General features: G+C 47.5%; 1 long non-coding RNA gene across 1 annotated transcript; it reads left to right on the top strand.

Moving 5' to 3' along the window:
- Nucleotides 1-3,681: 3,681 nt before the first annotated feature.
- On the top strand, nucleotides 3,682-4,281 carry LOC127318299 (uncharacterized). Its single transcript, XR_007861785.2, has 3 exons — nucleotides 3,682-3,938; nucleotides 4,019-4,123; nucleotides 4,225-4,281. It is a non-coding gene; the product is annotated as an uncharacterized lncRNA (long non-coding RNA).
- The last annotated feature ends 19,501 nt before the right edge of the window (nucleotides 4,282-23,782 follow it).

Raw genomic sequence — 23,782 nt, 5'->3', positions numbered from 1 at the left:
GTTGGCGGGGCGGCAGAGTTGGTTGCGGAGGCGCTGCATGACTGACGAGAATGAAGCGCACATGCGCGCGCTCGCGTGTTTGTTGCCGGCGTGTTCATTATGATGCAGGCGCTACGAGTGTACGAGTGTCGCGGTAGGCGGTGATGATGGCGTCGCGGCGCGTGATGGCGTCGCGGTAGGCGGTGTTCTCGTTCTTAGTTTGCTACATTTTTAGCAGGAATTTGACGTTATCTTAAGCCCCTTAATTAATTTCAAGTCATTGTTCAAGATTTCTATGGTTTCGGCACTCTATGTTCAAGATTTGCTACATTAATTAGGCGGTGTTCCGGCACTCTATGGTTTCGCTATTAATCGGTATACATAGAGAGAAGAGCGAGAGGAGGAGCGCCGAGTGTTAGGGTTAGGGTCCGTAGCGGTGCCGAGTCCGTGGCGGTGCCGCCGCGACATAGAGAGAAGAGCGAGAGGAGGAGCGCCGAGTGTTAGGGTTAGGGTCTGTAGCGGTGCCGAGTCTGTGGCGGTGCCGCCGCGACATAGAGAGAAGAGCGAGAGGAGGAGTGCCGAGTGTTAGGGTTAGGGTCTGTAGCGGTGCCGAGTCCGTGGCGGTGCCGCCGCGACATAGAGAGAAGAGCGAGAGGAGGAGGGGGAACACCGTGTCCGTGGCCGTGGCGGTCCGTTAGGGTTTTTTTGCTTTCTTCATTTCAATTGTTATCCATCTAGCAATCTGTTATATGATCATGACATGATGAATGAAATACAATTGCTTTCTTCATTTTGCAGTGACATTGAGGTATGGAGGACGGCACCTTCGTCCGAGATGAGGAGGGGGAAGAAGCGGTGCAGAAATTGATCTATGAGAGTGCCCGTGGTCCGGAACCCGACGATGGAGATGACAACGAGTACCAAGACTTTCTGAATGATTTTGGCGAGGGACTTGAGTCTGAACAAGTTAGAAAAGACAATGAAGTGTCCATCACAAACTCCAGCGAGGTGTATATCTATGTATCAATTAGTCTGTGTTCATCCCTAGATGCATTCATTTATTTGTATTGCACTTATTAACGAATAATTTTTTCTTTTAGCCTTCTGGATCATCGAGCAAGTCTGTTAGAACAAAACGAGGCCCGACGCGGGTGCTAAAGGGCGAGGGCAGGTTAGCCCTCATGGCATTCAAGGATAATGGTGAACCAGTGCATCCCAAGGAGTTTTGCCGCAAATTTACAAGTCAATCCGGAGTTATTGTTAGGGACCATGTACCGATCAGCATTCAAGAGTGGCATAAGCCGAAGAACCCGGAGAGTGGTGCTAGTTATGTCAACGACACGATGAAAAATTTTCTTTGGGACACGCTACTGACAAAGTTCAGCCTACCGGAAGACATGACGGAAGGCCAGAAGAATAAAGTCAAGGAATGGACATTGAAGAAGATGGCCATACAATTCCGTAGCTTCAAGAAAAATTTATGGGACAAATATAAGAATGAAGATCCAGTATTCGATGATAATCTAGTGAAGATAAAAGATCACTGGGCCGCATTTAAGGACTATAAGAAATCGTCTACTTTTGTGTCCCGATCGAAGAAAAATACCGAAAATGCTGCAAAGAAGAAACTTCCGCATCATTTGGGGTCAGGTGGCTACAAGAGTGCCATTCCGAAGTGGACAGCGTTTGAGAATAAACTGATGGATCATGGAATCACTCCACAGACATGGGACTGGCCCAAACGGTCCAAGTTATGGTTGTTCGCTCATGGGGCAGGGTTGGACCCAAAGACAGGGGCTGATCGTTGCGAAGGGAAAATGGAAGGAAAAAATTGAGGCAATTGTACCGAAGCTTGTAGATGCAATTGAAAAGGTCGAAAGGGAGAGTACATTCCCGATCGAGAGAATGACAAGCCGACACTCGCTGGGAACCCTGAACATGTTGGACGGGTACGAGCTCGCCCGTGTCTCACCATGAAGGAAGCGTGGCCGGACAGCGCCGACACTTATAGAAGCCGTTCGCGAAAGAAGAAGAAGGACGCCGACATTGTAACGGAATTGTTAACTAGGGTGGAGGCTCTTGAGAGAAATCGAGGGCACCCGATCAGCCGCTGTTTCTACGGGATCCACAAGTCGATGCTGCCCCATCTCAGCGAAGAAGCGGTGTCGGTTCCTCGCATCTTGACGGATGTGGAGGAAGCTACCCCGTGGATTATGTCACGGAGAAGACAGATTGCGAGCTACATATGTTATTCAGGACCGCGTCCGTTAAGGTGGCGATCGGCTATGTGTACCCAAGTGAAGATGGAGCAATGCACCATCATATGCCCATTCCACCTGGCCGTGTTCGTGTCGGGGTGGATGAAGTTGTTCCGGGTTTTGAAACAGTGGAGCTTGATATTCCTAGAGGTGAAGATGAGAGGACACCGGGCCGATGTCAAGCACGGTTTCGCCCTATGGCCGAAGAAGTACGTCGTCCTTTTGCAAAGGCCACCGACTCCTACACATGAGCAGCAAATGCCATCGACTCCTCCTGGTGGCAGTCCTGGTGAGCAGCCAAGTCCACACCTACGAGAGGGACCCCGAGCGTGAGTCCACCATCTCGAGATCCTCCGCGACGTAAGACGGCGTCCGTTAAGCGGAACGGTACGCCGCCTAGGAAGAAAGCTAGAAAGGAGAAACAACCGCCGCCACCGAGAAGTTACCTTGGGAAAAAACTCCAGAGGAAAACGCGGAGGCCGTTCAGGCCGAGTTGAAGAAATGGTTTGCACCGAAAGTGCCAGAGATACCTTTCGAGAAGACACTAGATCCGGTGAAAGTTGTGCGTACCGTTGACAATCTATATGACCATGTACCATCGCCGCCATCTGACTATGCGCGTTCTATTGAAAGGTCGTATGACAAGATGATCGAGGCGACAAAACCCGTTCAATCGGGTATCAGGGAGATAAAAGGGATACACAGTGTCTACCAGCTCGGACAACAACCCGTTCAATCGGTCGCCCCTCTCAAGGTGTTTGACGGGAAGACCGTTCAAAGTTCTCGACAAGACGCAACTGATTACGCCTTCGCTGAACGAGCATATCAGTTTGTTCAAGGGAAAGATTTGGTCGAGAATCTCAGGAAGGTACCAACATGTATGCGTAACTTGCATTCGTGGTACCTTAAGGCCTCAAAGGAAGGGATCGAGACTATCATGGTGCGAGTTAGGGAAGAGCACTACTTCCGGGAGTCTTGTGTGAACGTTGACTTCGCCGAACTCTTTCAGTTATACAATCTCCGGGCCCTCGACAAATCAATCATCAGTTGCTATTGTCTGTAAGTGATTTATTTATTTAATTTGAGAAGTCTTTAGCTCAGCTCGTTCATTGTCTGCAGATTATAATCTTTTGTGCGCTATATTATGCAGATCGAAGATGCTCGAATGCAAAAGGGACGATATCACAGACATTGGGTTCATTGACCCGCACACAATGCATGTTAAAACCATAGAGAATCCCCTCTATAACAAGGATACACCGCAGACTTTGCTAAGGTTTTTGAAGCGACAATGTGACAAAAAGCTAATAATTTGGCCTTACAACTTCGAGTGAGTCTTACTGTCTTATAACACATTATATTTTGCTCACCGTATGTCAAAATTTTAACTAATGACTTATATATATGACACTACATATTGAAACGTGCGTAGGTTTCACTTTATTCTTCTCGTCATCAATTTGGAAATTGGAGAAGTTGAAGTCTTTGACTCACTAAGCAAAAAATCGGAACTATACGTGTCTTGTTTTTTAATGCTCAGAAGGTAATTTTAATTCTTATCGGTTTGTTTCGTTAATTTCCTGCTTTGAACTAATTGATGACTCTTTTATGCATTTTCTTTTGTCGAGCAGCGTATGGCAAACTTTCATCAAGGAAGATACGTCCCGTGAATGGACACCGAAGCTGCGATGGCGTGCGAAAGTAAGTAGTACTACCTAGGTCCACACACCTTTTAATTATCATACTTGACTATTGTTTGATTGAATTATATTCTTGTAAAGAAATGCCCGCAACAACCTCCGGGGACCGATCTCTGTGGATTCTTCGTTTGCGAGTACATCCGCAGAATTGTCAGCGAGAGAACGAATAATGAAAGAAATAAAGAGGTACAAAAACAATCTTCACAAATTTATTTTGTTATCATAAGTTGTGCTGAGTTTCAGTAATAGTTGTTTCATGTATTCATTTGTATCTTATTCTTTTATAGTTGGCAAGAAAGCGGAACAAGCTCTCAATCGATGACCGCTTCATAGCAATAGGCGAGGAATTGGCAGGATTTTTCCTTCGGGACGTCATACCACCACTCGCAGAGTACCACTATGAATGAAGATGTACATGTTACATATATAGTTGACTCGAAGAGTACCACTATGCTACACGTAATAGACATATATAGAGTACGCCTCGGAGAGTACCACTATGCATGAAGATCGATCTTCATGCATAGTGCTACTTAATTTGCGATCTTATGCAATAACATGTGTGTTATATTATATGCACCAACTTGCTATGCATCATCTTGATCTTCATGTACTACCTAAACCCAAACGCGTTTCTGGTGCATCGAAGCGATATGAAACAAACCGATATCCCTAAACCCCTCCAAAAACCCTAAAAAACCAATTCTCTACCGCGGCAGAGATTTGGGCAAATTCCCTGCCGCGGGTGGGAACCTTTGGTACTGGTTCGTATTACCAACCGGTACCAAAGATCCTTGGCCCTGAGCTCTCCTGGTGGCCCACGTGGAGGGCCATTTATACCGGTTCGTAAGCAACCGGTACGAAAGGGGGGGGGGCTTTAGTGCCGGATAATTAATACCGGTTGCTCAACCGGTACTAATGCCCCTCTGGAACCGGTACTGATGAGAGATTTTCTACTAGTGCTTGTACCCACTTTTTGATTCTCCACATTTGTTGACATGCTATGTGAGACTTCCATTTTGGTCAAAATTTACAGTTCACTTCTCGTGAAAAAATCAGGATTTTATATATGTTGAGCCGATTTAGGTTTATATCATTTTGAAGCTTCTAGGCAATTTAGTTGGAAATAAGTTGTTCATTTGTGGAGAAATGGAAACCCAATCCCCCGCATCACCCGTTGCCCGATCTATTGATCATAGAAGTCTGATTCCCGCAATGCTCGCCTTCATCTCACTGGTCACCACCAAACAATGGATCGATAACAAAAAGGACAATTCCCATTCATATAGCTATCTTCTGCTCGATCTGTGGACCAGCACTTCACCGAGCACCACAAGGTGCCCTGTCGACGAGCGCTTCACCTATGCAGCACCGTCGGCCTCGGCTAGCAGCAAATCCACATAGCACTCGCAGCAGCACCGCTTGCCACCTGTAGTAATGCCGCCCAATAGCTGGCTGCACCGCCGCCGAGCGCTCGCAGCAATGCCACCCAATCGCCATCAGAAACTCCGCGTTATTGATGGCAACAACGCCGATTCGTGCTTGCAGCACCGCCATCGGGTGCCCGCAACAATGAACCTCGCGTTTGCAACACTTCCATCGGGCGCCGGCCAATCGCTGGCAACACCATCGTCGAGCACCGGTAGAAACACTGCCTCGCGCTGGCGGCAACGCCACTCGTGCTGGTAGCACCGCCGCTTGGAGCTGGCAGCACCCCTGGCAATGGTTGGTAGCAATTTATCTTGTCGTTGGTAGCACCGCCCCCCGGGGGTCGTAGCATCATATCTTGGATACGGCAACACCACCGTCCATGGATAGAGGCAATTTCTCAGGACGACGGCAGCACCTCTCACCTCTCTTCCCCTTGAAGCCCCATAGCCCGTCCTTGGAAGCAACATCGTACTGATGGGATGTGGTAGCACCATGCCTCAATGCCCGCAGCAACACGTCTCAACTCTGGTAGCATCGACGTCCTCCCGCCACCATTCCCATGAAGCTCCCCAGCCTCTGCCTTGGCAACCTCAGAGCATCATGATTCCAGCTTGCACGACAGGTGACCACCGCACACAGCACGGCCGACCACCTGCGTGCGCTGGTACTTACAGGAATGCATGGCCCCGTGCTCGAAGTGGCCCCGACTACCCCACTACAGAGTCTGTCGTCGCCGCCGATGGTGCCTACGGGGGAGAGGTTGGGGGCAACGAGATGCGAGATGGGACAACGGGACAACAACTTTGCGGTGCCGCTCCGGCAAGAGAGGAACTGCAACGACGCATCGAGCGATCGAGAAACGGGGTTGTGCGTTGGTAGCAAAGAAGCTATGGAGGAGAATTTCCTGGTGTGCATGAACGAGAGAAGAAATCGGAGAGAGGAAGCAAGCCGTGGAGATGCATGGGAATAGAAGAAGAGAAATAAGGTGGGCCCCTTGAGGACGCGCGAAGCTTGACAGAAGCAGAGGATCGCTAAACCTTGATCCCTCAGGTGAAGAGAAGTGTTTTTTATCCAATGATGTTGATGTTGCATCCTGATCTAGACCATTTACATTATATTCAACGTGGCACTAGTAACATAGCTTGCACTTAGACTAGTCACAATGCATAGTATTATATAAAAGTATCATGTGTATGATACTACTACATGTTACTATGTCTACAATGCATGCTATCATGTACTAGTATCATAATCTTCTTATATTAATTGATTTGTAGAATCTCAATGCAGATCTATGTACAAGATGTATTTGACATTAAATTTTCTAGTACTACGTGCTATGATACGGTATCCACCTAGTATGATAGTTCTACAATCCTTTGTGAGAAAGAAACAAGACATTACTACCTCTGGTCTCAATTAATTCACGCATGCGCATGCCTAAGGCTGGTTATACTGCATAATATCATATACTACTATCATGCATATGATACTTGTCTATGATACTATCTCTATAGTGGGTGGTATTATAGAGTAGTATCATAAACTTTGAAATTTATTGTTTTGTAGAATCTCAATGTAAATCTATGTACAAGATTTATTTGGCATTTAATTTCTCGTAACGTGGTTATGATACGGTATCCACCTATGTTACTCTAATCTTATCTCTCCTCTTTAATTGCATGCCACATCATTATTTTTGTAGACCTAGAATGCATGATACTACCTATGATACAAGCACTATGGCCAGCCTTGCATGTGCAAGCTCCCTCCCCGTCTTTAAATTCGACCCGAAGAGAGTACACACGAGTGGATATCGTTTGATGCTTTAATTGCACTGCAAGGGCTTGATTGGTAGTGGAATATTTGTGGGGATTACTAGGAATAATGCTCATGGAGATTGGGTGAAAACACCCAATCCCCACTAATTCTCACAAAACCCTGTTCCATATAATCCTTAATCCCCAGTTTTTAAAAAATGCCATTAGGTTGATAGGGATTGGTGTGCGACGGAAATGGCAACTGAAGCGCAAACAGCAAGTCCTAAACAGCAAAGTACAAATTTGCAGTGCGCAAGTATAAGCCAGCAACTATTTTTTTTCTCAAACATAATGTCTATCTCTCAATTCTCGTTGCCCTCTTGGAGTTGGCTGGTCTGAGAGATGGATGCAGCGAGCGAGATCAAGAACTGCGACACATGGTGAGATGCACACACGATGCAGACTTGCGCCCTTGATCAAGAACTGCGACCACGAGCAGCGCCAGCCCCTATAGGTGTTGGGCAGGACACGGGACTCAAGGGTGGAAAACGCGAGTTGCGCCGGCCGGACGGAGGACTGGCGCTGCGGCTGGCCACAAGGGGCGTCAGTAGGCCCCGGAATCGAGCGGCGGCTACCCGGGGAGCCGAGCGTCGCCTCAATCGGCGGCGGGGCGGAGAGACTCGAGCAGCATCTGTGGCCTCCAGAATCTAGCAGCAGCATGCAGAGCGTCGTTTCTAGCAGCGGCCGGCCGGAGAGAATCGAGTAGCGACGAAGGCGCCACGTCGACCTCCAGTGGCGTCGGGTCAAGGGAATTGGGGATTGATGCTCCTCCGCCCCTCACGCAACTCTCGCCCCTCGCCGCCGCTTCGCTCCACTCTCCGCAGTTCCGTTCGCCGCCGGTCGTGTGGAGCACTGGATAGGATTTGGACGGGGACGGGGATAATAAGCCAGGTTGGGGTCGTGGATTGTGTCTAAGGCAAAATTGGGCCGGGGACGGGGTTTTCCGGGGATGAGCGGGGATAGTTTTGGCCCAAAAATCTAGTATCAAATGGGCTACCGGGGAAAACTGGGGATCCGGCCGGGATAATACACTCGCCAATCGCTGCAAATACTCTCGTGCCAAACGAGGCCTTTGGGTTGAAGCTATTTATTATCGGTTCCAACCTGATGCTACGAGGATTTTGTTTTATTAGTGGACGCAATTTCCTAGTTAGTGCTGCGGGTTGTGTCATAGCCATCACGAGTTCATGGTTCATATGTAGTTGTTGTAAATTTAATGTTTGTTTTATAGCCCTCTCGTGCATTGGCTAACCTTTAGCCCCACGCCCCCTTGTACTTCTTGTACGCCTTCTTTTCTTTGTTATAATAAAACGGAATTGCTAGAAATCAGGCGTCTGAGATTTATTAAATCTCAGTCACCTGATCCTATGTGTGCAATCTTGCTGCGACAGCCATCCTTTTTCTCCATAGGTGTTGCAGGCTGTTTTTTTTCCCGTGGGATTTGCTTTGCGTCTTGCCGTGTCTTTGTAGCATGTGGCGTTCAGTAAATCTTTTTTTTTTTTTTGCTTTTTTTACTTTCTTTTGTGCTTTGTTATTGTTTTTTTGCAAAAAAGAAATTGCAACTGCGAAAAATATCCTAGGCTATTGGATTACGTTTTTATTCGTGCCACTTTAGATATGCATTGGCTGAGATTTTTCTCAGTTATATGTGGGTCGCAATTTTTCTAGTTGCACGTGGGACGAAAGTGAGACTTTTCCAGTTACGTGTGGGGTCGTAACCGAGTTTTTTTTTTCAGTTGCATGTGGGTTGCAACTGAGATTTGTTTTTCCAGTTGCATGTGGGTCGTAACTAAGATTTCTTTTCCAGTTCCATGGGTCACAACTGAGATTTTCCCAGTTGCACGTGAGTCACAATTGAGATTTTTTTTTTCAGTTTCATGTGGGTCGCAACTGAGATTATTTCCCGGTTTCATGTGGGTTGCAACTAAGATTTTCCCACTTGCACGTCGCCACTGAGATTTTTTTCCCGGTTTCATGTGGGTCGCAACTAAAATTTCCCAATTGCATATGGCTTGGAATTGAGATTTTCCAGTTGCATGTGGGTCGCAACTTTAGATTTATTTTTTCACTTGCATGTGTGTCGCAAGTGAGATTTCCCCGGTTGCATCTGGATCGCAACTAAGATTTTTTCAGTTGTACGTGGGTTGCAATTGATTATTTTGCCCATTGCATGTGGATTGGAACTGAGATTTTCCCAGTTGCATGTGAGCTATAACTGATATATTCTTGTTACATAAGTGTGCAACGGGTATTTTTTCAGTTGCACGTAAGTTGCAACTAAGATTTTCCCAATTCGTGTGGATTGCAACTTAGAGTTTTTTCAATTAGTTTTGTGTTGTAAGCATTTTTTTTAGTTATTACGAGTGAGCCTTTTTCCATAGCTTTTCAAATGAAAGATGAGAGTACAAAGGTTTATGTGAGATAGTAATCATGAACCTCGTGTTGCGGTCAGAAACCCACTGGCGAGCAGCGACGGGCAACACAGTAGAGCCGGGAACAACTTAGGGCTGCGGCTGGCCCTGGTCCCTCCGAGCGACGGCCCGCAAAGCCTCTGGTACACACGTCCGATGCTGGTGCAAGGGCGTGCCACCTGACCTATACCTGGTCAGGAAGGTGATGGAGATGCCTCGCTTAGTTTCCTGCATGGCATACACGTAAACATTAAATACGAGCCTCGATCGGCTCTCAGGTTATCCTGTGAATCGGCTCAAGGAGCCGATCCACCCATGATTCGTACGAGGTGCACGAATATATGGTGGTCCTGCTTGATCAAGATAAAGCTAAAACGATCTACGACAATTTGGGGTTTTCACCGCATAATCGGATCATCCTACTCACGATTGGGTCTCGCGGCCACGTACGGTGATCGTAAGCCGATCCTAGATAGGGCCTAAAAACCAACACGAGGTTGATCCTCGGAACATCCTGTCTAGGACTAGCAAACGCCACCCTACGCGCCGCTGGATCCTCCAACCCTTTGTAAGGCCTAACTATTGCAGATATTAAACTAATCCTTGAAGAACAAGGAGCAACCGTAACGGATCGGATCTACTAAATAATGATCAAGCGGGGTGCCGCCCCTACACCTAAGATAGATGTAAGGGCGGCCAGATGCGTAAGGGTTGCACTACATTAGCATATGATACGAAGAACAATGCTAACCCTAACACATCTAAGATAACTACGTTGCTCGCCATCAAAAAGGCTTCAGTACGAGCAACGCATGAACAACAAGAAGCTTATGTTGCCTAGATCGCAAGATGCGATCTAGGCAGCATGATGCTTACCGGTAGAAACCCTCGAGACGAAGGAGTTGGCGATGCGCCGAGATTGATTTGTGGTTGAACGTTGGTTGTTGTTTATTTCATAAACCCTAGATACATATTTATAGTCCAGGGGACTTTCTAATTCAGGCGTGCACCTAACCGTGCACGGGTCAAACTCTATTTTCTAATCTAAGATGCGATCTACTATATTACAGATACAAGGGCAAACTAGCCCAAAACTTTACATATAAGGCCGATTCACGTATTTCTTCCGTATATAATCTTCAAGTCCATCTTGATCACGGCCCACCTCTGACTCGGTCAAATTCTGGTGATAACACATGCCCCCCTGGTTTTGGAATTGATAATTCCAAAATCACTCTGTTTTTCCTTCGTCGGGTCATGTCGTAGCAGAGCAGAACCGTCGCAGTATTCTTCATCATGATGATCTGCCTTCTCAACCTCTCTGCACGATTTGACAACTTTGGCTCCACCTCCTCGAAAACTGCTCGAGCAATAAATTTCCATCCCCCTTTATTTACAGCATCGAACAGTTCACCTCTTCATCCCTCTGCTCCAGACTAGCCGTCAGCCAAAAAAACCCTCTCCTTCCATAGCCATGTCGTCCTCTTCCTCCTCTTCCGTTTCTCTCCAATCCTCTTCCTCAAGCGAATCGATCCCAGAGCACGACCAGATGGAGGCGTACAACCGGCGTGCTCCCAGGCATTGGGACAAGCGGGAGTGGGACTTCGATTTCGTGCCAGAGGGCGAGGACCTCGTCTGGTCAGATGGGGCCATGCCCCTAACTGACGGGGAAGATGACCTCCGGTTCCTGGTTGACGGAGCACTGGAGGCGGAGAGCGACGACGACGACCCTCCCTTCCGGGGTAAATTCACCTCCGTCACCAAAGAAGAAGAAGAAGAGGATGACGAAGACGAAGACATCTCCTCCGACATGAAGAAGGAACAGGAGGATGACACCTCCTCCGACGAACCGCCGCCAAAACGCATCCGGGGTTGGGCTTGGTCAGACGAGGACGATGATGATGACGAGGAAGAAGCCTCTGCTGAAGGTCACAGTAGCAGCAACGAGGAACTCGTCGACAGCAGCAATGACGGCAGCTACCCTAGCGACGGCGAAAACAGCAACAGCCCTTAGAGTAGGGATCTACTAGCATAGGGTTAGCAGTAGTAATCTGTTCCCTTTTGTCGAACAATCGGCTTCTCTTTGTAAGAAATCTTATTATTAATGAAAACCTCCTTTGATTTTGCCGATGTCCTTTGAGCCAATTTAGCCGATTTCCCCTCATACTGATCTTGCCGATTTGTCCCCTTAGCCAATGCTTCATGAGCCGATAGCAACGCATCGGTCCTTTAAAATCCATCCTTCGATTCTTCAACTGATGATTTTAAGATCTGGTGGATAATGTGGAATCTTCAAGAGAGCCCTTAAATTTCTCCCACCAGTTTCAGCGATCCTCTTCTGCCTGCACTCATCATTTTGTGAAGAAGGTTGTGACGAAGGATCAGCCGATGGTACCCCAATCGGCTCCTAAACAAAGCATCTACCAGGCCTGCTGCCCCCCGAGCCTTACTCAAGGCGAGAATGTCGGTGAGGATGCACCAAAGCCGATCACCTTTCTTCCCTCGAAAGCCGATATATCTCTTCTGACAGCACTGCTGAACTAGCACCAAGGGCTGAAAATCCTCGACAAGAAGGTTTAGGCACCAGAATCGGCTCAAGGCAGCTGAGGAAGCTCTCATTGTTTTACTCCCTCGAGGAAGCAGAAGGCCCCACAGCTGAAGATCCGTGCTTTGAACACGTAGCCAGTAGATCCTGCTTAGTTATACTAGAGTCGATGGCTGTGCGTCGGCTTTGTCTCTTAGTTCTAAAGTCGATGTCCGCATCGGCTGTATGTCATGAAATTTTTTTTTTACTGGCCGATTTTTCTAATCGGCCCCCCAATGCTTCACTGCACACATGTTCATCTGATTATGTGCCCCCCGAGCCGGAGCTGACAGGTAACTGCAGATATCGGCTCTGTAGTCTAGCCAAGGCATTGTATTTGAACATCGGCTCTGGTAGGACCAATGTTGATTCTTCTTAACTCATCAGCCGACGTAAAACCGCTGCCAAGTAGATTGATGCTGAGCACAAGCAGAACATGTGGTGAGGATAATTTTGGCCGATTGCTGGAATCGGCCTCCATATTGATTGAGGCGCTCAATGAAGGTTCTGTAATGTTCCTTCATATACCTTTGGGGGCCGATCCCAAGGATCGGCCTCGCCACATTTGCTCATCGGTTTGCTCTTGCTACTCGGTCAGGCCAGTGGATAAGACCAGCCTAACCTCATCCTTTGTCATGTCGATGCGCTCGTCGTCGTCCACCTTGAGTGCATCGTTTAATCCTGGAGCACTAAACTCCGTGGGAAAGATGAGCACTACGTTTGTGCCAGCCGATGTTTCATCATCGGCTTTCCTTTGCTTGGGGCGCCACTCCATTTTCCATGGTCGACCCTCTTCATCCAGGGTTCGCTGAATTTTCGCGGCCAGATCAGGCCGCGCCTTTCTTAGCGTGTGCAGGTATAACCTTTCGGCTTCCTCCAAGCCACGCAGTCGCTGAACCCTACGCTTTTGGGAACGGCTGAGTCCATCAGGGCACCACCTTGGCCGGTGGTACCTGTCTTCTTCTTCTTGTTCCTCGTCCTCCAAATCCTCAAGATCTTCCATCCGAGGGGACTCAGCGCGTTTGCTTCGAGGCGGGAGAGGCCCTAAGCGTTGGAACACGGACACGTTGGCTGCCTCCTTCTTCTTCTGGTTACATTCTGGGCAATTACCGATTGTAGGCAATCGGCTCATTCCTGAATCCCAGCAGTGTCTGAAGAAGGGACAGTCCCAGTGCCTATCCTCGTCGTCTCGCTCCCTTGACTTTTCCTTGGCACGGCGCTCGTACTCCTCCTCATCGCGATCATGCCGACGATGTCTTCTGGCTTCTCTGGCCAGACGATCTCTTTCATCATCATCGCTGGGTCGTCGGCGTTGGTCATACTGACTCACATACTTGTTGAGGAGGTGATCAGAGAGAGGTCGTTGATATCTTATGTTCTTCACTTCTCCCTCTGTGACGTAGCGCTTGCCATCGTGACGGAGCCGATCGCGTGGAGCGGCCTCTTCTGTGTCCTTGCTACGAGAGCAGCTGCCCTCGTCTCCATCCTTGCCAGCGTGGTGTCCAAGTCCTACCATGTTGATGCTGAACGAGGATCCTGGCTGGCAACCTTCAGGGTAAGTGCACTCCACCATGTTAACGGCGGGGAAGGGGTGGGTGTCGACCTTCATGGCGTACTGGTTAAAAATCAGACGTCCTTGTTCTATCGCCATTTGGATCTGCTGACGCCACACCCTGCAGTCGTTGGTGGCATGGGAGACCGAGTTATGCCATTTGCAGTATGGCTTTCCATTCAGCTCCTGTACCGTGGGGATTTTGAGGCCTTCGGGTATCTTCAACTGCTTCTCCTTGAGTAGGAGGTCGAAGATTTGCTCAGTTTTGGTCACGTCAAAATCAAACCCTCTGGGCGGGCCTGGTGGCTTAACCCACTTGCAGGACACGGGGGTTGCCCCCCGAGTCCATTCAGCCACTGCTACTTCTTGATCTCCCGCCGAGCCTTCGTCTTCATCGGCTTCAACCAGGACTACCGCACGCTTGAATTTGTCCTGGTACAAGTCCGGATGGCGTTGTTCATATGCTGACAGTTTCTGAACCATGTGCGCCAGTGAAGGGTAGTCTGCTTGAGAGGCCATGTCCTTGAGTGGCGATGCAAGGCCCACTACTGCCAACTCGACTGCTTCCTTTTCAGTTACACGAGCCGAATAACATCGGTTCCTTAGATTTCTGAAGCGCTGGATGTATTCTGCCACGGTTTCTCCACGCTTCTGACGTATCTGTGCCAGATCGGCAATGCCAGCCTCGGAAGCTTCTGAGTGAAACTGCATGTGGAACTGTTCTTCCAACTGCTTCCAAGTCCGGATCGAGTCCGGTGGCAACGAAGTGTACCACCCGAAAGCCGATCCCGTGAGGGACTGTGCGAAGAACCTCACGCGTAGTGGATCCGACGCTGAGGCCGTTCCTAGCTGTGCCAAATATCGGCTCACATGCTCGATGGAGCTGGAACCATCTGATCCACTGAATTTAGAGAAGTCAGGGAGCCGATACTTGGGTGGTAGCGGGATCAACTCGTATTCATCGGGGTACGGCTTGGAATAGCCGATTGTCCTCCTTTACGGCACCATGCCGAACTGGTCCCTCAGGATCGTGCTGATCTGATCCACGGTGCTGGCTGTAGGAGTCGAACCCTGAAGATTCGCCGGGGTGGCGTACTTAGCCAGCCATGCTTGCTTTTCCACCTCTGAGCCAACTGCAGGAGCTGAGCTCTGGAGGTTCGTCGGAGTGGCATACTTAGCTAGCCACGTCTGCTTCTCGAGGTGCAGCCGGCGACGTTCCTCCCGCTTTCCCGAAGTCCCCGATGTTGCGGCCTGGTTTGTGAGCGCCCGATTACGCGATCGGCACGTATGTGCACATGTACCCGTGAGGGATCTCCTTAGGCGCCTCATGCAAGAACTGGCAGTCACTAGGGTCACCACCGATCTTGTAGACGACGAATGCCGGTGAATTCGGCACTTCTGGTGCTGCCAACGCAAATGGCAGCGGTGGACGGGACTGGAGTGGCATCTCTCCTTGGTGTGTCCCGAGAGCTGGTCCTGACGGAGAGTACTGGTGCCTCATGATCTCCTGGATCACCCGGAGAGCGACACGCTCCGAAGTGTTCACCAGGTTCTCAGAGTGGCGGTGCAGCGAGTGAGCCACCATGTAGTTGATCTCCTGACGTAGGGACCTGGTGCGTTCTTCTGACGGGGCAGAGAGGTCTATCCCATCGAGTGCACCATCAGGCGAGAACCCCTTCCACCTGATGCCATGTGAACGGGTTCTGTGAAAAGAGCCGATGAGGTCGGCTTCGAGGATCGCTTTGACCTCGTCATACTTCTTCTTGAGCTCGTCGGTCAGATCCTCGTACGTGACTGGAGTGCCGTCCGCCATCTCAGATGTAGATGGCGAGGTGGTTGATGTCGAAGCTTGTCCCACCGGGCGTGCCAGAATGTGTTGCGGTCAGAAACCCACTGGCGAGCAGCGACGGGCAACACAGTAGAGCCGGGAACAACTTAGGGCTGCGGCTGGCCCTGGTCCCTCCGAGCGACGGCCCGCAAAGCCTCTGGTACACACGTCCGATGCTGGTGCAAGGGCGTGCCACCTGACCTATACCTGGTCAGGAAGGTGATGGAGATGCCTCGCTTAGTTTCCTGCATGGCATACACGTAAACATTAAATACGAGCCTCGATCGGCTCTCAGGTTATCCTGTGAATCGGCTCAAGGAGCCGATCCACCCATGATTCGTACGAGGTGCACGAATATATGGTGGTCCTGCTTGATCAAGATAAAGCTAAAACGATCTACGACGATTTGGGGTTTTCACCGCATAATCGGATCATCCTACTCACGATTGGGCCTCGCGGCCACGTACGGTGATCGTAAGCCGATCCTAGATAGGGCCTAAAAACCAACACGAGGTTGATCCTCGGAACATCCTGTCTAGGACTAGCAAACGCCACCCTACGCGCCGCTGGATCCTCCAACCCTTTGTAAGGCCTAACTATTGCAGATATTAAACTAATCCTTGAAGAACAAGGAGCAACCGTAACGGATCGGATCTACTAAATAATGATCAAGCGGGGTGCCGCCCCTACACCTAAGATAGATGTAAGGGCGGCCAGATGCGTAAGGGTTGCACTACATTAGCATATGATACGAAGAACAATGCTAACCCTAACACATCTAAGATAACTACGTTGCTCGCCATCAAAAAGGCTTCAGTACGAGCAACGCATGAACAACAAGAAGCTTATGCTGCCTAGATCGCAAGATGCGATCTAGGCAGCATGATGCTTACCGGTAGAAACCCTCGAGACGAAGGAGTTGGCGATGCGCCGAGATTGATTTGTGGTTGAACGTTGGTTGTTGTTTATTTCATAAACCCTAGATACATATTTATAGTCCAGGGGACTTTCTAATTCAGGCGTGCACCTAACCGTGCACGGGTCAAACTCTATTTTCTAATCTAAGATGTGATCTACTATATTACAGATACAAGGGCAAACTAGCCCAAAACTTTACATATAAGGCCGATTCACGTATTTCTTCCGTATATAATCTTCAAGTCCATCTTGATCACGGCCCACCTCTGACTCGGTCAAATTCTGGTGATAACACCTCGCGCATTAAAAAATATGACTGCTTCCGTGGCTTTCTAGTGCTTAGTCTTTAGGATTGTTCTATGTCAAGAAGTCCTGACAGTTGGACTTCAAAATAACAAACAAAGGCAGCCTGACGTTAGGTGACTAAATCTCAGTCGCCTGATTGCTAGGTGTGCCCATAATAAAAAATCATTCACCACCCATTCTTTTCTCATGTGGCAAAGTGGACGCAGCAATGGGTTAGGGAGGCGAGGAGGGCGCCTGGCAGGGCGGGGAGGAAGGCAGCAGCGGCGATGGGCACGTGGGAAGGGATCGTTGGGGAGGCAGGTAGCGAGCAAGGGAGATGCCACGAGGGCCGTGAACGTGCTATATGTGTCCTATATGTCCTATGGTTGAGGTAGGTGTTCATGTTACGGGCTTGTTACAATTTGCCATCATGATTCTAGCGTCATCCTTATTTTTCGAAACATCAAAATCCACGAACTAGCTGTAATACTCGGACAAACCATGGCGGATGGCACGAATTATTCGTCCTCCATCCATGTAGCAGGTGTTTCAGCTGCATAGTGTACGGGCATGGAGTGTTGATCTGCAACCTGCAGCAGTATATCGAAGGGCAGCATACGGGAGCGGAGTTTACTCGAGTATCTCAACCGTATGATTGAAGCTCCGAGGGAAGGTGACATTCCTGATACCTCTAAATCCTAGCCTGCTCTAAATACCTTCTTATGTGCATATGTACATAGGTAAACACACAAAGTATCGATCGGAAATAGTGGGGAGCCTCTCCTATGGTGGTCATAATAACATGCGACTAACATTCTTCGGCTGGCTTTATATTCTCTTCTCTCGCCGAGAGTGGTGTGTGAAAGTTTAATCTTGTAACCACTTTTCGATTCTCTGCAATCTTTTGTCGTACTATGTGCAGTAATTGTTGCAATGTTCTTTTCTCGTGAAAATTCAGGTCTTGGCAAGGAATACATTTTTTCAACCAAGAAATGTATTCCATTATCTAAAGAGTATATCTTTATCGCATGACTTTATGTCGACCAGATTTACCATTTATATCATTTTGAACCTCCTAGAAACTGTTTGGTGGGAATTGACTTGTTTATGTGTTCTGAAATACATGATCAATGCTCAAATTATTTTTTCTTGCGGCACATTTCACAGTTTCAATGGTTTGCAACATCTTTTAAATATACCCATAAATTAAAAATAGAAGAAATTATATTATAATTATTTTTTGTGAAACACAGTACAAAGCTAGCTCTCATAAATACGCACAAACACTCATCCCTACAAACGCACGCACATACATTCTACCCATATGAGCACCCTAGAGAGACCTAGTTCAAGAAACTCATGTCCAACGGGTTTTGAGATTGATGAAATCACCACATGCGTCTTGTTATTGACAGGAACATCGCATCTCACTGAAAAATATTTCACCTCTATGAGATGTCAAAGTGTCAAACCTGAATGTTTAAACTCTGGTGGGCCAGGTTTTTCCATTGCCCTCCTAACCATCCACAAGAGGTTGGTTAAACTTATCTTGGATGTTCAGTTTTGTATATCAACTTGTAATTTTTTAGCATCTCCATCAAGTTGCAGAAGAGATTTATCATTTGTATTTTTTTGGAGACGCTAGTGGCATAATTTGCTTACGGAAGAGTAGTTTTGTGGTACATCGAATATGTTGGACCGTTTATTTCCAGTGATCTAACGGATCAGCACTACCGGAAAAAAAGGCATTACCGTGCGGCGCGTCGTTGCCGTGCGCATGCGCACGGCGAAGAAGTCTTTACCGTGTGATGGCACAAAACCGCACGGCAAAGAATGGCGGCATGGCAAAGAATGAAGAAAAATGCACCAAAGACCTCTGAACGGCAAAGACCCCTCGGGGCGCACGGTAAAGAAAATATTGACGGTAAAGCCGTATCAAGGTGCACGGCAAAGCCGCCGAATACGGCAAAGCACAAAACGCATCACTGTGCACGCCTTTGCCTAGTGTAAGTGCACGACAAAGATGTAAAAACTGGATTTCTTCTCAGCTCAAAAGGCGTGGCATGATATGGTTATCAACAAATGAACACTTAGCCGAGTGGCAAGGTTGCACGCTTTCTCTACTCTTTGTCCTAGGTTCGAATCCCAGACTGATCAGTTTGGGGCCTTTTTTTAGATAAAACATGTTTGACACACGTCAAAGAAATGAGCTTTGCCGTGCCGCGTCGCACGAGTCGCACGGCAAAGAAGTCTTTGCCGTCAGTGGCATTGTCGTGCGGCGTCGCACGACAAAGCCTTTTGTGGTGATCCTGCATATCACTGCATGTTGTAGTATACTAGTATGCCAGTCGTTGATATAACATTCACGAAGTACCAGTCCGCAAATATTACATCCCTCAGAGTAGTACAACAGAACATAGCTGGTCCATAACTCATTCATTTATTATTACAAACCATATGTATACATCATCTCGGAGTTCCTCCTGGGTCTGGAGAGGAATACTCCTGGGTTCCAGGCGAACCCAACTTAGCTTACAATATAAAAGTCTCAGCAGGTTATACATTTGTTCTCAACAAGCAGTTAAGTACTAGGTGTTTGTACTGCTCGGTTACTACTACTACTCTACGGTTCTAGTCTTGTGCTTCTTCGGAACCGTCTCCGGCTCCGTAGACTATGAGGTAGTCAACTCCTTCTATACCTCCGGAGAGGTCTGGTTCTTCATAGCAGATGTCCTCTGCTCCTTCTGGGTTGTCGTTGTCCTCCTCAAGACGATTCAGACAATCTAAGCAGGGGATTTTAAGAGTGGTATGAGTACGAGTGTACTCAACAAGTTCATATTAGGAAAGAGGTGTTTAATGCACTATCTACGATACCAGACCAGAAAGTCTGATACCCATGCAGGTTTTGATAACCATTTCTTCAAAAGGTTGCTTTTATTAATAAGAACTATGTCCGTCAGCCTTCACCGGTTTACTAGAACTTCATGGAGTTCCTTTCCGGCAGCGTTCGCAGTTCCAAAACCCGGAACAAGGAGTGATTGGTCACGATTTATTACACTCTGCAGAGGTGTGTTGCTTTACCCATAAGAGATCTTAACCTTGGTGCCAACCGGGCAGCTTTCCCGTCCACACTTCCAATGGTGTGAGGCCCAGTATAAGGTCATAGCCAATTATATTCCTCCGCTACCTCGCACACCCACCCTTTGTTGCATACCCCGACCCCGGGTCCTCGCCGGTGCTCTTATACCAATTAAGGACGGCCCCCGACCACGACGACAGTCTGGGATCGAACCAAACTCCTTCGCCGGTAGATGCAACCCATCATAGACCGCAATACCGTGGGGACTTTATTGGGACCCCCACCCTACAACTTGCTCCTCGGGCTACAAGTGTACTACGGACAATGCCGTGGGGACTTAAGGCTTCCCCAGCCTACCGCTTGTCCCCTTGGAATACAAGTGTCTACGGTAAAGCGCATTCGTTGATGTACAAGAGGTGAAAATACAATTGACTATTCCGTCCCACTCCAGATCTTATGGTTAACACGGGTATTATGGCACAAGAATCACTGGACGACATTTGTTGTTTAATCCTAGATGGATATAAATCCTTGCAATGGAACCTCCACCATATCAACACAATCCATGGTTCCATTGCCCACCACATAGTCATATTCATAGTTATGAAAATAGTGGTTTTGCTTTTTATGCAATAGTGATAAACATAGTACTTTGCAAGTAATTTGGTAAAAATACTCAAATGACATGAGCAAGTGATGAACTTGCCTGGCAACTGCGATGTAATGCAGTTAGATGTTTTGGATTGACCCTGATCCTCTGTTTCTGAAAGAAGCATCATTGTCCGATAAGGGCAATGGTTAAAGAAGCAATTATGCATGCTTTTGGATTTTAGGGTTTGGTTCCCCCTTCCCGATGCTTTATTATTTCATGTTGGAAGTAATTACTAAGAATAATTTAGGGATACTCTATTTAGGGTAAAATACTACCTTGAAATGTTGTCAAGGTGTTTTTTTAAAGTCCAAAAGTATTTATGGACTTGTTTTTATCATTAAAAATACAAGGTTTTATTTTTAATGATTAATTCCTTGCGTTTGAATATGCCTTATTTAAATTGTCTAAAAAATTCCATTTCATATTTTATTATGATGGAGAATTTTATGCTGAGTGATTTTCATATTTTTATTTATTTTTTAGAGCTATATTTATTTTATGAAAATTCAGTGAAGTTTCACTTAATTTGGTATTTTTGAAAAGTCAAAAATACCCCTCGGGCCCACCTGTCAGGCGGCCGAACTGGTTAGGTTGGACCAGCCCGTTGGGCTCGGTCCAACCGACCCAGTCGCGTCGTCTTCCTCGTCTCGTCCTAACCCTAACCCCTCTCTGGCTCTCGCGACACTGAAATCACCTCCGCCGTCGCCGATTAAATCCGGCCGTCGCCGGCGATGAGATGAGGCGCATCTGAACCGCCTCTCGACGATGGACACGGTGGTCCGTGTCGATCTGACGTTCGCTGCCTCGTCTGCACGCCCCCGACCCTCCTGTGCGCCTAGGGTTTCGGTGCTCGCCGCCGCCGCGCGATGGAGATGTCGTGGATCTCCCTCCTGGTGCTCCTTTGGGTGCGTGGTGCTACGCTGGGGTGCTGTGGTGTTCGCCGTGGCTTGGCTTGGCCAGGCCTGGTGCCGCCGTGTGCCCTGGTGTGCGCCGCCGTGGCCGCCATGGCCGTGTCGACCATCTCCTCCTTGGTAAGTGCTCCTCCCTCTTCTCTGTTGCCTGTTCTACCTCCTCCTCCTGTCTGAGCTGCGGCTGCTTCTCCTCATGGAGATGCTGTGCCGTGCTGCTATTGCTATATGCTGCTGCTGCGCTTTACTGGCCATGGCCATTGTTTCTGTGGCCATGCCTGTGCTTATGCTGCTACGGTGCTTGTGCTGATGCTCTTCTCTTTCTAGCTTATGCGCGTGTGCTCACCCTATGCTCATGTATATGCACTTCCTTCTGCTGTGGTGCTTCTATACTTGCTCATGAGCATGCTGTGATGCTCATTTCCTAGCCCCTGGCTTGATTATTATGCATAATTCTTGCATTCTGCAAGTGCCAGTGCTCCTGGTGTGCTATCCCTTGTGCTATAATTTATAGAAATGCTCTGTGGAGCATGGCTATTGCTGGATAGCTCCATCCCTGGATGGTTTGCTTCTGAATATGCTTGATTTGATTATCTGTGATACAATTGTTGCTTAACTGTGGCTGTTTTCTATAATTGATCCATTTATTGATGCTAGGCTTGAGTCTAGCATGCCTCAGCATGCTCTGTCAAGCCCTGGTGATCATATGATCTCCGGCCAGCTGCTTGATGATTGGCTTCTAATCTATCATTTATGCCTCACTGGGACTTCTCCTTGTGCCTGTGTGGTGCTCAATTCTGTGCTAGTGTTGGTTTGTATTTGCTCAAGCATCTGCTTGTTCTTGCAGTGATCCCTTGGATCAAATGCAAGGTTCTGGTGCCTTGATTACTTGTGTAATTCATTTATCTGTATTACTTTGCTTTATTAAATAGATAAATGATGTGAACTGCTTTGCAGTAATGATCATTTCAATGGATTTGGTAGAGCTAGATGGATGCCAACACTTGGTTGGATACCCTAGCCCTTCTTTGAACCCTTCTGGTTGATGATAGCTGTGCATGGCTTAATTGTTTGGACTAGTTGTGTGGTTGAGGTGGCCTCAACAGAAATTCCTTGCTGTTAAGGTAGCTCCCACCTCAGTTGGCTTGCTGTTGGTGAACAACTGCTTACTGGTTTTCCAGTAGGTTTTGATGCTGAAAATTTATATAGACAAGGTTTGTCTATTTGTCTGATGGTATAACTGGCTGTATGTGCTAGGTGATAATGGTTGACTAGATAGGATCAACCCTTGCTGGATTTCCTTGGTGGTGTCAGTGTGATGATCCAACCAATGTTCCCTTGGTTGATTTACCTATTGGCTTCTCCCATATTTGCTTGCACCAATCGGTTTGATAACCAGATGATGACACAAACAGGGTTTCTACCCTTTTGTGCTCCTGTGATGCATGGCATGCTTATTTATGAGCAAAACATGATTTTGCTCAAGATGATCTTTGTATACCTCACTCCAGCTCCTAGATTTATATGTTGCTGTAGAGGTTTTGCTTCAGGATTGTGGTGTGAGCTTGCCCTGCTCCTCCTGGCTAGCACGTGCTTGATTTCCTGCTTGTGCCTTGTTCTACAACAGTTCCAGTGGAGCTATTTTGGATGGTTTGGCTGGTTGGGAAAGCTTGGTGTTCTTCCTGTTCTATCTGTTCTTGGTGTTCTTACCCTGTGGAGTCCTGTCGATGGAATGACTAGGGTTTGCTGGTGTAAAGTCTTTATACTGGCCCTCTCCATGCCTCTCTGGTCGACAGCCATGCTGTGCTGGTGCTTCTCCCCTGGATGTGTGTGTGTGTGGAGTGCATGCAGCAACCCTGGTGTGCTGTTTAGCATGCACACATGCAGTGTGAGCTTCCTGTGTGTGTGTGCTTGGAACTTGAGCTTGTGAATGGATCAGCTCGGCTGATCCCTGGTCATATCCTCACCATTTCCATTGTTTGCTAACCTGCCAAGTGGTTTTACCACTTGGCATAATCTGTGTTTCCCTTTTGTTGTTTTTGTTTTGCAGAGATAAAGAAGCTGATGAAGATGATCAAGAATTGAAGAAACTAGTTCATAGTTTAGCCATGTGATTATCTTTGTACTATTTTTTTCATTTTCCTTTTAATTTTCTTTTTAATTTCTGTAAAGTGTTGTATTATTTATAATTCTATTTGGATATTGTAATTGACAATGTATCTTGTGTGTGAATCAATAAAGCTCAAGTTTTCCTTAATGAGCTTTATATTTGTGTTATGTTATTTTATATACTTACTTATCTATTTATTTAATAATTGATCTCAATTTGAATTATGACATGATCAATTGGTGTTTGAATTTTAAAATTCAAACATAC

Source organism: Lolium perenne, chromosome 1, assembly GCF_019359855.2.
Source record: "Lolium perenne isolate Kyuss_39 chromosome 1, Kyuss_2.0, whole genome shotgun sequence".
Taxonomy (NCBI): domain Eukaryota; kingdom Viridiplantae; phylum Streptophyta; class Magnoliopsida; order Poales; family Poaceae; genus Lolium; species Lolium perenne.
The sequence above is the reverse complement of the archived record's forward strand: the minus strand, read 5'-3'. Positions and strand labels throughout refer to the sequence as shown.